The 3,878-nt window shown below is 44.3% G+C and overlaps 1 non-coding gene across 1 annotated transcript; it reads right to left on the bottom strand.

The window, feature by feature from the left end:
* Positions 1–281: 281 nt before the first annotated feature.
* trnap-cgg (transfer RNA proline (anticodon CGG)) lies at positions 282–369 on the bottom strand. Its single transcript is given in 2 exon segments — positions 282–317; positions 334–369. It is a non-coding gene; the product is annotated as a tRNA-Pro (tRNA).
* Between the last annotated feature and the right edge of the window lie 3,509 nt (positions 370–3,878).

Raw genomic sequence — 3,878 nt, 5'->3', positions numbered from 1 at the left:
ACAGTTACTGTTACAAGCTTGAACGCAGGTGCAAGCAGAACTCATTCATAGAAAGTCCAAGTCCCTGAGGCACCTGATTTTTTGCACCAAACTCCTTCGCAAAGAGTTGCGGTTCGTGTGGGGTGATATGGGCATATCTTTCCCCACACGACAACACTTCAAACATAACTCAACGGATGCAAAGCGCTTTGGGGCGTCATGAGTTCCTGAAAGGTGTTGCAGAAATGCAAGTCCTTCTTTGCAAAAGTTTGATGCAATTTCAAAATTCTTGGTTAAACTGAGGGCTCATCCGGGATTTGAACCCGGGACCTCTCGCAAATTTTAAGCAATAACCCCGAAGCGAGAATCATACCCCTAGACCAACGAGCCAACTGCTTAATGAACGTGGCGATGAGGTGCAACCATTATTGAAACATTTTTAATGTGTTGCTATTCTTGATCGGAGGAGCACATGAGATGTAATCAGTGACTTTGCTTTTTCGACCTGTCTTCTGAAGCACCGCACGATCCAACTCCGAAAGTCAATGAGCTGTTGGGACGTTAGTGTATCCATGCTGTGGGTGGTCACCACGAGCACAGCAGAGGGGTTTCTGCATTAGTTCTGGGTGGGGACAGTATCTTTCCCCTTCTCTCTTCCTCTTGTCTATAACCCTGTGCTTTGTTTTCTCTATTTATTCCCCTGTCTCGGTTTCTAGTGATTAAAAGGGCACAAATGATGAAATGGGTCACACTGTGGAACAATTTCTCTCACTCAAAGTTAGACACACTACCGTGGGCAGCACGAGGTCTAGGTAGGTAGCCGTTGATATTCAGGGTCACATATAAATATATATAAATATATCGACATGTATCGTAACAGTTCCCTGTTGGTCGAGCGGTTAAAACCCGGCGGACTAACCTGCTTTCAATCCTCGATCAATTCATCGCATAAAAATAATTGAGGTCTGTGAGACGATTAATAATTGCTGTAACCACCATGAATACCAATATTTCTGTGATAGACCGAGCTTACAGACTATCTGACTTCTCCTGTCCATTTCCGGGCATGTATTCCGGGTTTAATTTTGTAAACTGGGTGAGTTCGCTGATCGCGGATAGAAAGGTCGGAGCCTCTGTGGCCCCACTGTGAGGATGTGGAAGTGAACACTGTGGCTGGGTGATCCCTGACATTTCTGTAAAGGGCAGCGGAGGAGAAGGATTGAGAACATTCAATGCAGGACAGAAGTTGTTTTAGGTGAGCCAACACACAATGCCGATCAGCACAGACGGAGCTCACTGGTCACCTCCCCTCTGTTGGGGTTATTGTACCTGAGGTTTCTGTAGTGTAGTGGTTATCACGTTCGCTTTGCACGGGGAAGGTTCCTGATTCAATCCCGAGTTTAGTCTCCTGGCAAATGCTGCCTGACCTGCTGAGATTTCCAGCATTTGCTATTTTTCTCCTGGGCACCCTTATTCCTTAATTGCACTTCATTTCACTTCAATAAATAGATAACTTTGACTGAGAGAAAACGGATCCACCGGGGACCTTTTGCGTGTGAGGCCAACGTGATATCCGCTGCACTGCAGCCCATCAAAAAGTGAGAAACCACTGAATATAAAGGATGAGCTGGTCAACGTGCAACCCTCCTTTCTGATTCAGCAGTGGCATGAACGGGAGTCAGACGCCACAAAGTTTAATTAAAGACAAAAATACAAGTAACACTTGCAAATCTTTTCAGTGTAAAATTCTTTCACTTTATTTGAAATCCGACAGCATTGAATCTGAAAATACGCACGGTGGGATTGTATCTTCACTACTGATTTTATTTTGTGTGCACGATAAGAAAAACCGGTGCAGCTAAATTTGATAAAAGTTTCCCCAGATACCTGAAGACTTTGAACCAGAAAGCTAAAATACAGTGAGTAAAATGGGATATGGTTTTCGAGTTGAGATGCAAAGCACAGGCCAAATGATTGAAGTATGGAATGTACCTGAGTTAGCATTTGTTTGATTGTGCAAAAGTAGGTGAGAGGTTAATTAATGATGGTTTCCAGTGAAAGCAAGAGAAAAGTTTTCGAATAAACCATACGGTGACTGTCCGGTGAGCGCTGTTTGTGATACCTGGTGGGAATGGACGGGGATTTTCAAGCCCCTTGTATTGCAGAACCTTCATATAGACAAAAATCTCCAGTTTACTGTGTAGGTCTCATGGTGCAGCGGTAGTGTGTCTGACTCTTGATCAGAAGGTTGCGTATTCAAATCACGTTAGGGGCAGTGTTTTTTTGGATATTTTTCTACCAGAATTAACATTTCATTTGCTGTTTGACAATAACCAGACCCTTGCTCCAAGGTCTGTCTCACTGTTTCCCCGGTGTCAGGCAGAGATACAACTGCTGCCCTCAATTATTTCATGCCACAGGACACAACATTTCAAATCAATCTGCAGGTGGCCACACACAGCAGTGAGTCGCCAGGATGGCCGAGCGGTCGAAGGTGCTATGTTCAGTTCAAAATCTATCTTGAAGACAAGGATCCAAATGCCACTTCTGGTGTTTATTATTTTTAGTCATTAAGCAGAAACAAAAAACAACTTTGTCAATATTGAACCATTAATGTCAATTATTTCATTTTTTCTAATCTTGAATTGATCAATGATCACGGCCGGTTGCGATACGGGGACTTTTCACGTGTTAAGCGAATGTGATAACCACTACACTACGTAAACACTGCAATTGCCACAATGCGAGGAACATAATCAGCGCTTTATCCTACACAGCTGGCCGATACTTCAGGAGCTGGTTTTACGAGAATGGAATGACGGTGCTATATTTTGGAAGGCTGTGAGTGTGTTAGGAATTGATCTCGTGTTTCCCAGACTTTACACATCGGAACAGGAGCTGGCCATTTAGCAGCGAGTGGTTAGGATCAGGAATGTACGGCTTGAGACTTTCTGGCCTGAGATATGAAGGTGGTGCTCAGGGATAAGGTGAAAGGTTGAATCTTCTGCACTGACTCTCTTTAACAAACTCCAGCACCAGGTCAGACGGAAATGTGAAGCGAGCAGCTGAACAGCTGAATCCCACTTTGAAGGAGTTGGCCGTGGTGACAAACAAATGTGTTCCGTTTGATGATAATTATTGTTAGAATTGGAATTCAAGCAGAACACACGTGTTGAGGAGACAGTGACCTGAACACAGCACCTTCGACCGCCCGGCCATCCTGACTATTCAGCGCTGTGTGTGGCCACCTGCAGGTTGATTTTGAACTTTTGTGTCCTGTCACATGAAATAAATGAGGGCTGCAGGCGTATCTCTGCCTGACACCGGGGAAACAGTGAGACAGACCTTGGAGCAAGGGTCTGGTTATTGCCAAACAGCAAAGGAAATATTAATTCTGAAAGAACAATATCCAAAAGAGCAATACCCCAACATGATTTCAACACACAACCTGTTGATCTGGAGTCAGACACACTACCGTTGCACCACGAGGCTTACACAGTGAGCTGGAGATGTTCATCTATATGAAGGTTCTGCAATACAAGGGACTTTAAAATCCCTGACCATTCCCACCAGGTATCAAAAGCAGCGCTCAGCTGACAGTCACCGGATGGTTTGTTCGAAAACTTTTCTCTTGCTTTCACGGGAAACCATCATTAATTAACCCCTCACCTTCTTTACACAATCAAACAAATGCTAACCAGGGACACTCCATACTTCAATCATTTGGCCTGTGCTTTGGGGAGCGGGCAGGGAAATGGACCTGAGTCCATTATCAAATCAGGCATGATTGTGTTAAATGGTGGAGCAGGCTCGAGGGGCCGTAAGGCCCACTCCTGCTCCTATTTCTCATGATCTTATGTTCTTTTGCATGTTAACCCATTTTACTCAATGTATTTTAG

The sequence above is a fragment of the Pristiophorus japonicus genome, unplaced genomic scaffold (genome assembly GCF_044704955.1).
Source record: "Pristiophorus japonicus isolate sPriJap1 unplaced genomic scaffold, sPriJap1.hap1 HAP1_SCAFFOLD_35, whole genome shotgun sequence".
NCBI lineage: Eukaryota > Metazoa > Chordata > Chondrichthyes > Pristiophoridae > Pristiophorus > Pristiophorus japonicus.
The sequence above is the reverse complement of the archived record's forward strand: the minus strand, read 5'-3'. Positions and strand labels throughout refer to the sequence as shown.